The 13974-nt window shown below is 44.0% G+C and overlaps 1 protein-coding gene across 10 annotated transcripts in view; it reads left to right on the forward strand.

Moving 5' to 3' along the window:
• Positions 1-8100: 8100 nt before the first annotated feature.
• ZNF462 (zinc finger protein 462) overlaps positions 8101-13974 on the forward strand; it is a 145877-nt gene continuing 140003 nt past the window's right edge. For 2 of the 10 annotated variants that reach the window (XR_003704292.2, XM_028711712.2), the window contains exon 1: positions 8101-9018. The gene's annotated coding sequence lies outside the window, so the exon portion shown is untranslated. Of the gene's footprint in view, positions 9019-9387; positions 9418-10754; positions 11125-13974 lie in introns of those variants that run through there. The other 8 variants (XM_028711711.2, XM_077921031.1, XM_028711710.2 and 5 more) reach the window with 6 other exon arrangements.

Here is a 13974-nt window from a genome sequence, read left to right on the forward strand (position 1 = left end):
GCCTTCTGCTGCCACCGCACCACCGGAGCACGATTTCTGTTCTCATCCTGAAGCAAAGTTCTTAACCTGAAGCACTATTTCTGGGTTAGCGGAGTCTGTAACCTGAAGCGTCTGTAACCCAAGGTACCACTGTAAAGCACACCTGCAAGCCACTTGTAGAAAAAACCAGCATATTGGAATTACTGTGCTGCATGCATCAGGATAATCAAACTTTGTGAGTAATGTCCAGTAGTATCTGCATGGTGCTCAAATGTTAAAAATCCCTTCATATGAAATACGGTGCTCCAATCCTTACAACAACCCCTTAACACACTACTAACCTCCTAGTGCAGGTGGGGGCCTGAATCTGAAATGGTATATCTGGTGAGGTTTATGACACAGGAACATAGGAAGCCACCTTCTGCTGAATCAGATCATCCATCTCAGTATTGTCTCCTCCAAGGATGGGGAACCTAGCACCCTTCCAATGTTGTTGGACTCCAATTCCCATCAGCCCTGGCCAGCATGGCCTGCTTGGGAACAATGGGAGTTGTAGTTCAACAACATTGGGAGGGACACAGGTCCTTCATTCGTCATCTACAAAGGTTGGCAGCAGCCCTCCAGAGTTTCAGACAAGGGACGTTCCCACTCCTTCCTGGAAACGCTGGGGATTTCAATTGGGATAATCTGCTCCTGAGCTACAGCTCTTCCCCTTAGAAAGTCAAATCAAGTATTATAATTCCATCGGATAGCTACTATGCTAGATGTACAAGCTCTTGTCTTAAGACCATAATGGACGGAAATAGAGCTGAAAGAGGATCACTGACAAGTGAGAGGAAGTGGCTCCCCGTCTGTGGAATGCTTTTCCCAGGGTGGTTCTGCCGGCACCCTCATTTTACACCTTTAGGTGCCAGGCAAAAACATTCCTCTTTAACCAGGCCTTTGGCTGATTGACACCCAAATAAAAAAACCTTTCAACATGTGTTGGGGGGAATTATTGGGTTGTTCTTGGTTTTTTTAAATTATTATTACATATTATATGTTTTTATATTGTGAATTTATCTTGTGAACCGCCCTGAGACTTGCGGTATAGGGCGTTATACAAATTTAATAAAAAACAAAATATGAGCATGTTTGCCGAAGCACAAATAAATCTTTTGAAAAACCCAACATGCTAAAGAATGCTGACTACCAGCTGGAAAAGAAAATGGGTGGAATGACCTGCTTGAAGGGAATGGCTGGCTGGAACCCTGGAAGGAAGGATGAATAGCTCTAACATTTAGACTGTCATTGTTTTCAGGTGGGGTACAGTCACATACTCCTGCCAACCTAGCAGTTTGAAAGCACATCAAAGTACAAGTAGATAAATAGGTACCGCTCCGGCGGGAAGGTAAACGGCGTTTCCATGCGCTGCTCTGGTTCGCCAGAAGTGGCTTAGTCCTGCTGGCCACATGACCCGGAAGCTGTACGCCGGCTCCCTCAGCCAGTAAAGCGAGATGAGCGCCGCAAACCCAGAGTTGGCCACGACTGGACCTAATAGTCAGGGGTCCCTTTACCTTTTTACAATCACATAGCGGAAAATTTGGGTTGCACAATTATAGTAGATGGGGAGGTCTTTGCAATAAACCCACAGCCCAAGGGGGGGAATGGACTGGAAAGTATGGAGTGAGACTTGCTTTGGTGGCAACATCATCTAATCTCCTGGCAAACAAATCAGGATGAATGCTCAATAAACCGGTTGCCTGGAAGTGCCCTTTGTTGCAGGTCTCACTCATTCTCTTGGTGATGCTTTGGGAAGGTCGCAAGCAGGACGTAAGTGTGGTGATCCTCACAGTTTGTCTTCAGAGGCTGGTGCTCTCTCTGTCCTTGGAGCATTCAGCTATCACACCTAATTGCCATTCATGGACCTATCCTACATGAACTAGTGTAATCCATGGCCATGAAGCTCGAGTGGATTAGGCAGCCAAACTCCCTGCCCAGCAGATGCTATGGGGCTGTAGAAATAAAATTCAGCTTGCAGTTGTGTTTCGTAGGTTGCCTCGAGGGGTGTTAATTTTAACAAAACCCTTCGCCTTCTGCCTTTCATCATTTCTTCATCAGGAGCCCCTACATCTCCCACTTCACCCTCCAAAACGTGGGCAAATTGCAGCTTCTGTATTCAGCTCCACTCTTAGAACGCTGCAGCCTGCTCTCCTGCACTCTCCATGCTCCTTGACACTTGTGCTGCTGCTGATTTAAGGATAATGTTGGGAGAGCCTAGTGCTGATTTATGCAGCATCAGCTGTTGCTGAGTCAGCTTCCTCCACTTGCTAAGGCATCAGCTTCATCTCTGGCAGTGCAGAAGTGTGTGTGGAGTATGGTAGGACAACTGCAGGCTGTGCTGGAGACCCTAGAGGAGCCACCTCCATGCCTTTGGTCTGTCCTAATCCATTTAAGAAGCTGTGAAATCTAATGGCTGTCACCAGCTTGTGTTGCTTCTAATGGCTGTCACCAGCTTGTGGGAACGTTAATGACAAATTGTGTGAAGGTGTCCTGTTTTGTTTATTGGGTGCAGGGTTGCACCCACTGACCATACTCTCAGTTTTAACATCCCTGCACAGACACACCTATGCATGTGGTTTGTGTGTTAGCTGATATGGAACCTGTGGCTCACTCAGTTCTTTTGGACTTCCAACTCAGCCCCAGACGGCATGGTCTGCTTGTAGTGCAGCAATATCTGGAGGGCCACCTGGTTTTCCATCTGTGCACAGGGCAGCCTTCACCAACCTGGTGCCCTCCAGATGTTTCCGACTGCAGCTCCCATCAGTTCCAGCCAGCACTTGCATGGAGCCAGTAGGAGTTGTAGTCCAAAACATCTGGATGGCACCAGACTGGTGAAGGGAAGTATGGCCACTGGGAGGCATACCCCTGAGTATGTCAGGGGCAGGTTGCACGGCCAGCATTCACAATCTCCCCTCTCACTGGCTTGTAAGAGGGGCCTTGGATGTCCTTGAGTTCCTAAGGAAGGGGTGCGTGGGAAACTGAGGACTGAGACAAAAGTTTGTGATGGATTGAAAGGGATGTTCTTGCCTGCTTAACTGACCTAGGCAAACTCCATTCGTTCTTAAATGCAAGTCCCTTCTGTGCAGCGTTTCTGCAACCAACGCTGAAAGAAAGAGCTCTGTGCCAAGAATTTACCCTGGCATTCTCACCACCTGACGCCGAGTAGCAGTAATAGCATTGTTGCCAGGTCAACTTTTCACAAATAAGACACACCATGGAGTGCCCTTGCCAAATTCTATGGAGTTCTTGGGCAGCCTGAGGAGTTAAGATGCATCCATTATTATGCTGAGCGTGGAGCTATGGTGTATTGGAGAGATTAATCAGACTTTAAAATAAAGGAGTGCCCTTCAGCTATGTGGCATTTTTTAGGGACAACAGTCATGACTGTGCTACCTAAGAAAATCTGTGTGTAATTATGCAAGCTGGGTTACCAGGAAGACAAAACCCCTGTGGGCATTTCTATGGAAATGAGGTCAGCTAAGAAAGCATCTCCAGGAAGTTTGGGTGGTTCCACCTCACACAACCCTTTTTAAAGATTACAGGACTGATCAGGCTTAAGCTTTCCATGCCTGACATGGCGTTCCAGGCTTCCTTCTTTGGAGCTGCGGCTCTTGTTTCCCAAGAAGCAGTAGCTGACAGGAAAAGCCAGGATTCATTATTAAAAGACAAAGAGACACATTATCTGCTTGAGTGCTGAAGGTACGTCACAGACTTTTTGTAAAGTCCTGGCGTTCCTTTCACGAGAAGGGATGATTTATAGAAAATTGCTGCCAGAGCACATGCACGCCCTGGCAGCAGCAAAAGGCAGTTCCCTCCCACCTCCAAGGCTCTTTTATCAGCATCTTAGGAGGTGCCCAATTCATTTGTCCGTGTGAAATCACAAGAGTCAATAGATATTTCTCCTGGATTCTCCACCAGCCTCCCAAAAGTTATTTTCTGAACCCAGCAGTATTGCTTTCCCCAAAAAGTCTTCTTTTTCCCATTTCAACAATGCTTGGTGCTAATTTTAATTTCACACTCAAGGCATAACAACAACAATATAGATCCTAACCACAGTTTTGTGCATGTAATATATCGTAACAGTTGATGATGATGCTAAGAATACTAAGAATAATGCTAAGAATAATATAGGTCCCATCGCAGTTACAAGACAGTCCCATGCATGTAATAGACCAGGGCTTCCCAAACGTGGGTCTCCGGTTGTTTTTGGACCACAATTCCAATCATCCCTGACCACTGGTCCTGCTAGCTAGGAATGATGGGAGTTGTAGTCCAAAAAAACTGGAGACCCAAGCTTGGGAAACCCTATAGCATATCATAACATTGAACATATCCAAACTCAGCATTAATCGTGTGAGGGCCTTCTCCAGAGGTAAGCAGAGTGACAAGGGGGAGGGAGGGCCTTTTGGGTTAAGGCCCCCTCTCTGTGGAATGCTGTCTCCGATGACGTCCACCTGGTGCCAACAATAATATCCTTACGGAACCACGCTAAGTCATCCCTTTTATTCCATTCTTTTGAGGGATTATGATAGTCATGCTTATTGCTACTGGAGTTTTTTTTTTTTGGGGGGGTTGTTATTTTATTGTTGATTGGTGTTTTTTTAAGGTGTATATGTATGCTGCCTAGAGACATTTTGTATTCAACAACAAGTAAATCAAATAAATAACAAGAAGAAGAATGTCTACTGAGAATAACATCCCACTGAATTTATTGGAATCTACTGCTAAGTATGTACCTTTAGGTTTGCAGCCTAATTGCGCAATCCTAGTCATATCTGTTCAGAAGTATATCCCAGGAAATTCAATGGTACATACTCCAGATCATTCAGTGTAGGACTGCAATCTTAAGCACTTTTGCTTATGGATTATTTCAATGGAAGAGAATTAAGCACTGACTAACTTTTCCACGGGGTCTCCAGTGAGTCTTAAAGCACCATCTGGTATGCAGGCTGAGACCCTACCTGCCTGCAGATTGTCTCGCCAAAGTGGTGCATGCTCTGGTTATCTCCTGCTTGGACTACTGCAATGCGCTCTACGTGGGGCTACCTTTGAAAGTGACCCAGAAACTACAACTAATCCAGAATGCGGCAGCTAGACTTGGTGACTTGGAGTGGCTGCAGAGACCATATAACACCGGTCCTGAAAGACCTACATTGGCTCCCAGTATGTTTCCGAGCACAATTCAAAATGTTGGCACTGACCTTTAAAGCCCCAAAGGGCCTCGGTCCTGTGTACCTGAAGGAGCGTCTCCACCTCCATTGTTCAGCCTGAGGTCCAGCTCCAAGAAGTGAAGCTACAGGGAACCAGGCAGAGGGCCTTTTCGGTAGTGGTGCCCACCCTGTGGAATGCCCTCCCATCAGATGTCAAGGAAATAAACAACTATCTGACTTTTAGAAGACATCTGAAGGCATCCCTATTTAGGGTGGGGAAGTTTTTAGTGTTTGTTAAAACATCAAACACTAAAAACTTCCCTAAATATCATTATTTTCTCTTTATCAAATATTCCCTTTATCATTATTATTACTAATAATATTCTGTTGGGAGCCGCCCAGAGTGGCTGGTGAAACCCAGCCAGATGGCCGGCGTATAAGTAATAAATTTATTTTTATTATTATTATTATTATTATTATTATTATTATTATTATTATTATTATTATTATCATTGCCTAAATGCAAAAGGTTTTTGTGTCACAGATGACACCTTTCTTAGAAAGCTATTTAACTAATATTTCAAAGCATTTATACACCCCTTAATATATTTTAAAATATATAAGCAGTGTAGACTATGTGCAATGTAAAAACAGTGTCCGTTAAAACAAATATAAAGCTTGAAACCAATAAAACAGTTATAAAAAATATAAAAGCAAATAAAACTAATTCAGGGGATTGATGCACAAGACCCACTCTTATGGGTCAGGGAAATCTTGGACAAAAATATGAATCTTTTATAAGAAGCTTGAAGCAACTACAGCAATGTAGGGCATTCCACAGAACAGGAACACCAGAAAATGCCCATTTTCCACTCCCCACCCTATGATATTCTGTGGAGTGCAGTGCCAGAAGTAGAATTTCCCCAGACAATCTCTGTGATCTTACAGGTCTATACAGGGGCAGAAGGTCTTTCAGATAACCTGGTTCCAAGTTATCTAGGGCTCAGTATGTTAACAAAAGGACCTTGAACATTGTTGGGTAGCTGATTGGCAGTTCCTTCAACATCTTACGGGTGTAACATGCTTGTGTCCAGTTGCTCCACTCAATAACCTGGTTTCACCATTCTGTACCAGCTGCAATTCCAGACCAGAACAAAACCAGGAGGGGGGGAAATGCTTTAAGAAATGCTACCTCTGCCTGATCAATATCCAATCTACACTAGGAAATAAAGGTAAATAGTCAAAATAATAGACTGTGAGAAGAATGTGATAACCCTTACTGTCTTTTAAGATGACACAAATTCCACAGATTTTTTTTTAAAAAACACCAACTTGAGCCACACCCATTATTATCCATCATCTGCACCTTGTGTAGTCAACGTGGTCCTCTCCAGATGTTGCTGAACTCCAGTTCCCATCATCCCTTACTATTGGCTATGCTGGCTGGGGCTGATGGGAATCGGAGTGCAAGAATGACTGGAAGGCACCACACTGGCCACCCTGATCCAGTGTTTCCCAAACATATGTCTCTAGCTGTTTTTAAACTACAACTCCCATCATCCCTAGCTAGCAAGACTAGCATATGGCTTCTCTAAAAGAATAAATGGAACTGTCATTTTTACCCATCACAAAGTTCCCTTAACAAGCATCAGCTGCCCACATTATTTGGGGGAAGCCGTGTTCTGTATAAATACCTTTTAAATGGGCGCACAGTTAATTTAAAAATTGAGAATAACACCAGGGATATAGCTATGGAAAAATGCAGTGAAATTTGCTGCCTCCTTGTTACTTATTTGTTCAGAGTCTTCATCCTTTTGCCATTTCCACATTTGTTTTTGACTCCTTGACTTTGGGCATCAAGTGGTTTCTAAAGCTTGAGTTGAATCACCTTCCATGTCTTAATTAAATTCTAACACTTTAAAGAAGATCTCAGCTCTCTCTTTCTGGTTTCTCAAGGTTTCTCATTCCAGGGAGAGGGGTTCCCCATCCCAAAATCTGCTCAAAAGAAGCTTTTAAGGTTCTCCTCCTTCTCTGATCCAGTTTGAGGTCTAAAAGAAACAGTCAAGAAGATTCAATACTGTCACGTCTTCCCATTCAAATTGCTTTCCTCTCCACTACAGTGTTTATTGATTTTCCAATGCTAACTTCATCTCCCTCCCTCTCAGTACCAGATTAAAGTCTGGAAGGTATTAGATTTGGCATGGAGGGGGAATATAAGGCTGGGAATGGGAGACATCCCCCACCCCCAGTCACTTAAAAAAAAAAAATTCTCTGAAGAGGTTCAGAACGATTTCTTGGGGAAATGAAGATGCTGAGATATAATAACTTCATCTTTGCCTTCTTCCTTGCCTTCAAGGTGATGATGACACCTTATCATTTGGGAATCTTGATTGTTACTTTCCATAGACTGCTGTACACAGAGGCAACCACAGAAGAGGCAGGCAACGGAGGAGGGGAGGGGGGTAGAGAAGGTGGCACCAAAGTTTTATTTTAAAAATTAAAGTGGGGTTCTGCGGTAGCCCAAACATTGCACAAGGCTTTTTAAAGTAGCAGGAGCGCTTGCTCTTCAGCGCTGCAAAGCTCCCTTTCTTTGTGTGTGTATTTATATATTTATATATATATATATGCTTGGGGAAGAACTCAAACGACAAAGAGTCTTTATTTCCGGGAGAAGACTTCAAAATACGTGCTAGAAATGGACAATTTGAGTCCTTTCTTTCTCCGCCGCCCCCTTCCAACATGCAAAGCTAAAAGGGGGGGGGGAGAATTTAAATCAACCACGTGGTAGATCTATGCCTTTTAAAAATATATACAAAAAAACCCACCACACTTTGCCACCTCCAGGTGCATTTATGTTCCTTCACCCTGTTCAGGGGAAGAAAAAAAAAGAACAACAACACCAAGAGGGAAAGATTTTAAGTCTCTCCTAGATGGACGTATCTCAGGGATCAGCTTAGGTGACAAGAAGGCGCATCTTGCGTGCAGGGCGAAAACCCGGGTGGCGCTTGGCTTGTTATTTAGCAGGACTTGCCATGGCTGGTAGGAAAAGGCGAGGATGACCCAGCAGAGGGAGAGCCGCGGGCGAGGGGCTTCTCCCAAGGCTGGCGAGAGCTGGAGGTTTCTGGAGGCAACCAGGTTGGAAGGACTCTTCCAGGTCTCCCTTTCTCCTCGCCCCGCTCAGGAAGCCTGGGAGCGCCTCAGAAATCATCTCCCAAGAGGACTTTAAGTTTGGAGCCACCTTCTGCTGCTGCTGCTGCCTTCATCTTCACCACCTCCTCCTCCATCTCTGAAGATCTTCCCACCCCCACCTCTCCTGCCCCTTCTCCTCCTCTCCTCCTGCCTTTCCCCCTTTCTTTCTCTCCCCACCACCCCCGTTCTTGTTGTTGTTGTTAGAAAGCCTTCTTGCACCCCCTGGTGCTCTTGCGTTTTGTGTGTGGTAGGCAAGGAGATTGTCTTCTCTCTCCCTCTCTCGCTCCCTCTTGGTTGCTCATTATTCAGAGAGAGACACACAGAAGGGTTGAGTGAGAGAGAGAGAGAGAGAGAGAGAGAGAGACGGATATCTCAGGTCATCTGCAGCTGCAGCAAGCCAGTGAAGGAGCGAGGGAGAGGGGGAGAGAGAGAGGGGAGGGAGAGGAGAGAGAGAGAGAGAAAAAAAAAGCAGGGAAAAAGATGGCGATCCTCCATTGCTGAGACCTGGCAAGGAGCACATGAGAACCTCAGCAAAGAGAGAAAAAGAAAGGAGCAACTTCCACAACAATTGCAAGAAGAAGAAGAAGAGGAGCCAGTGGCAGGAGCAGAAAGGGGAAAGGACCCAGCCGCCGCCACCACCAGCAACCGGGACCTTCCTGTAAGTTCTGGCCTTTGAAGCCCATCTCGGGTCTTGGAGGGGGAAAAGAGCAAAGCGAGGTTCTCCTTTTTTGGCTGTCCCACCAAAGCCACCTTGAGGGGGAAAGCTTGGAGAAGCGAGGAGATCCATTCATTCAGGGCGAGCTGGAGGAATTCGAGCACACAAGAACACAAGGTGGTGGCGGCGGCGGCGGCGGACCCGGTGGTTTTGTTGAGCGAGGAGAGAGAGGTCTCTCTGTGTCTCCTGTAATGGGGGAGGAGGAGGTGGTGGTGGTGGTGGAGCTGGTGGGAGGAGGAGGAGGAGGAGGAGGAAGGAAGGCAGTTAATTAATTTTGTGTTGTTGTTGCATTTGAGGCGGCTGTGGGGCGAGAGAGAGAAGTGCGAGGAGCGCCGCCGAGAAGTGTGTTGTGGGGGCACTTGGGGGTTTGGCTGTGTGGGGAAGTGACTGTATCTCCCAGGCGCTGGGAGAAGAGAGAGAGAGAGAGAGGCGGCTGGGGGGGGGGTGCGGAGAGGGAAAAAGCTCTGTAGAGCTGCCTCGACCGGTGACCTCTTTCTTTCTTTCCTTCCTTTTTTTCTTTCTTTCTTTGCTTTCTCTTTCTCTCTCTCTTTCTGCGCCTCCTCTCCTCTCCTCCTTCCAAAATCTGGTCCCTCTCTCTCAGGCAGGTAGACTGGACCTTCTTCTCTCTCTCTCCCCCCCCCCCCCCCAATTACACACACATTACACACATACACAACCAAGGCTCTCTCTCTCTCCCGCCTTTCCTCAAGTTGAGCTTGGTGGTGAGGGTCCTTCCTTTCTGAAAAGGGTTGCCTTGGAATAGGACAGCGGTGGAAGCTGGAGAGAAGCCATTACAACACAGTTTTTTGCTCTTTGCTTTGAGAAGGGAAGAAAGGGAAAAGAGAGAGAGAAAGAGAGAGGGGGGGGGGTGTTTCAACAGAGAGCCTCACTTCTTGCTCGGTTCCCTGGTGTCCATGGCTTTCCAGGGAATGAGAAGCAGCTGAGCTTTCCCCCCTTTCATTTCCCTCCTCCCCCCCCCCTCTTTCTTTATCTCCTTGTCCTCCATTTGCAAGCTGTCTGCCTTGGTTCCAGTCCAGACTCCAAAACACAAAGCTACTCCTCTTTCGCGCGGGGACACACACACACAATCTCCAGGCGTTTCTCTTCTCCTCCCTTGGAGTCACCCTCTTTCTTCCCTGAGCTTTATAGTTTCTACTTCTGCATGAGGGTGTGTGTGTGTGTGGAAAGGAAAGGGGAGATCCTGGCTCTGGAGATCTGAAGAGATCTCAGCTTGCAATCCTCTGTTGTGATGAGATTCTCAGCCTTTCTTTTTTTCCAACCCAGAGAAAGTTTGCTCCTCTTGGTTTTTTGGGAAGGACCTTCTAGGAAGGGGGGGAAAGGTGGCGAGATACGGGGTTGCTTTCTGCTGATGCTTTTGTGTGCATGCCTGCTTGTCTCATGAAGCTACTTGCATGTCTAAGAGGAAGTGAATAGTTGGACAGAGGGCTGTGATCTGAGTCAGGTAAGCCATGTCATGTTCTCTAGCTCCACCAGAAAATGGAGGAGAGGGAGAGCAAGGGCAGGCTTTTCCAGTAGACAAAGCTGAGATGGGAAGTGCTCATGCAATTATGGATGTTTCTCCATTTTTTTCTGAAGCTTTGTTGGCAAAGCCTGGCTTGACATTTTTTCCCCTCCAGTGAGCAATGTTTTTTTGATGTCTCTTCTCTTTCTGACTCCAGGAAATGGACGATTTGAGGAAGTTTCATAGATTCTTTTCATAGATTCTCCAGAGACAGACAGAGAGTGAGAGACCTGGGCTCAAAAGGACATATTTCCCCCCTGCTTCTTTTATAGTTTCATTTTTGAAACCAACCCCTTTTAGATGTAACTTTTGGGTTGAACTTCATGGCCTTCAAGAGGCTGCCTCAGTTGACCAAAGACGTGCTTTATTTTTTGTGTGTGGAGAAAATGGAATAGCTAAATATCTGATGAGCCTGGCAGTGTTCTTCTGCAGAATGACATGAAATCAATGTCAATCAAGCAAATTTTGTGTTAGCCTCGCAGTGGACATTCCAATTGATGGTATCTTCTGGAAGTGTTGCAATTTTGGTAAATAATTTGGAGCTGCGTATGTACTTTTATTTTTTATTTTTAAAAAATGAATCATGCAATTATGAGTATCTCTGAAATTCCATAAGGCATCTTAAAGGCTCTGTAATTCATGGAGGAATTTCTCTCATTGCCCCCCCCCCTTCCTAAACCTGACCCTAAACATCAATTATGGAGCTTAGAAATGTTGGAGTTTCATTAGAATTATCATCATGATCCAGCCAAACCTAAGTACATTTAAGTTCCATTGATTTCCATGGAAGAGTTACAGTGTGGTCCTATACATATCTACACAGAAGTAAGCCCTATTGAGTTCAGTGGAGCTTACACCCAGGTAAGTTGTGTGCAGGACTGTAGCAAGCATGCACTTGACTCTTTTCCATTGAAATCAGCGAGATTTTAAAATGCTGACATTTGTCTGGAACATGAATCTTATTTTTAGATGTAATTATGGAATGCTAATATTTCAACAATATGATGGCAATTCAGAAAAAGATGGTATTTTTCTTCTTCTCACCTTTGTTTCCAGCTTCTAATTAGGAATACTCTAGGGTCATCTAGAGTTGATGAAAAATTAAATCTGCAGAGTCATCAACAGTAGCTCCAGCCTAACACTTTACTGTGCCTCAAAACAATGACCATGAATATTAAGAGTGTAATTAATTCTCTGTTTGAGAAGTTGGTAATCAGAGGGTGAAATAATGAAAGTGAGGTAGCCAAAATGTTTAAAATGCTGAGAGGAGTTTGGGTTTCCATAGTAAAACTGCAAAAGCAAACTTAAGTGATAGAAATGTAGATATATGTGTGCATGTCACAGATAGCTACAAGTCACCATAAGATAAGGAAACTCCCACCTTGAATTATATGCAATCAACAAAATTGTAATTTCTGAAAATGTTAAATTTTAGATGATAGACCTTGGTGGTTTTATCTATGTTATCTACGTTACTGATAAAACACTAGCCCTATTTAAAAAAAAAATCATGGGGAATATTTGATTTTACTACTTAACTTTTGATTGTGGTTGTACATTTCTTTCCTCAAACTTCAGAGTTCTTTCTAGCTGGTGAACAAAGCACAATGTTTCAGTGCGAGACATTCATTGCATACTCTTTAATGATGTTGTGGTAGGCCCATTCCATTGCTCGCTGGTGCCAACGAGTTCCATTTTTCATTTGTTTTAGTAGACACGGCTATTGTTTTCTTCCCGTGATGAATCTGTTCATATGCACAATATCTGTTCATAAGAACTTGGTTTACCTGATTGAGAGTTATGGATGGTTTCTCTCTGATATATGAAGGTAAAGATAGCACAGGCAGAATTAAATATACAGGGCAATTGGTAGAGTTAGGGTAAATGGTCTTTTGCAAGAGACCTGTTTTAAACTCAGCTTGAAGATGGTTTCATCATCAGTGGTTGGTGACGGGTGTTGCAAAACAAACAAACAAACAAAGGCCCAAGACTCTTCTTGCTAATAAAAACCACTTTGACTAGGACAACTTCCATCAAAAGCTGTGCTATTCACTTTGCATTAACACCGCAATCATACTTCTTGCTCAGAAAATAGAAGAGTTTTTAAGAGCTATTTTGCACATGTGTGTCTCAGTACTTGGTGAAACAAAATAAAAAAATTCCTTCCAGTAGCACCTTAGAGACCAACTAAGTTTGTTACTGGTATGAGCTTTCGTGTGCATGCACACTTCTTCAAATACTTGATGATCCCTCTTGACTTGCATGGAATATGTGAACTGCAATCCATTGTGCTTGAGATGGTGTCAGCTGATCTGGTGTTGGAGCTTGCTTTGAGACTCTTTGAGAAAATTACCGATGCACCCATAACATACTGGCTGCTTATCTACTTGTTTCTTCAGTGAGTTAATTTTATTTTCGGATTCCTTTCTCTTTTGGGCTTGTAGTTGAGTTTGTCTTGAGGAGATGAGGGGGAGGGAAGTAGTTTATCGCCCTTTCCCATGGAAATCGGAGATATCATTCAGTTGTTATCCTATGCATGAATGTTCCACAAGGTGAAGAATTTGCCATGTTCATAATGAGATGATGAACACAGAAACTAGTGGAAGAAAATGTAGGTCTTTTGAAGATTTAGCTTGATATTCAATGATCAACGTCAACAGTAGTCAAAAGCTCCTCAGATTTGCTTTTCTTTTTAATTCTCTATGCTTTGGGGGTCCTCGGTGACCCAAAGGGATGTAAAAAATGGAGAACTTTCTCCTACAACCTGTGATATTTCACACTTCATGTATTCTCCTACAATACCAGGTGTATCACTCAACGTTTTCTCAAAACCTGGCTTGTAGCTGAGATTGTTTGTAATTTAAGCGTTTCAATAAAATGGGAGGTCAGTAAAAGTGAGTTCAAGCTAAGGGATGTCTAAATGACTCTTAATGTGATTTTAAAAAAATACAAAACCCCCCACTAATTTGGTGTTGATGTAGCTGTTAAGGAGGTGTTAACATTTGTTGTTGTTTGATCAGATCCTTGGGTGGATTTTGAATTGCAGGAAAAATATATGAGTGTCAATTAGAGTTCAAAGGAACTATCGCTGCTGAATCTAGATGTCATCCTTGATAGATATCTTCCATCTCTTGTAGGAAATGTATACTTCTTTGTGTTTCCTGCATTTTCTCTGTACTGTAAGCCATAATCCTTAATATGATTTCATATTTATATTTTATATTGCCAAATACCATTTATTTATTTATTTATTAACTACCCTAAATGGTGGTGTATGTGACCCCGATATATTAATGGGGTATGTGACCCTGATATATTAGTGGGATGGTTTTTAGGAACTTAGGAGGGTTGAAAATGAAATAACTATCACAATTATA

This window comes from Podarcis muralis, chromosome 17 (assembly GCF_964188315.1).
Source record: "Podarcis muralis chromosome 17, rPodMur119.hap1.1, whole genome shotgun sequence".
NCBI lineage: Eukaryota > Metazoa > Chordata > Lepidosauria > Squamata > Lacertidae > Podarcis > Podarcis muralis.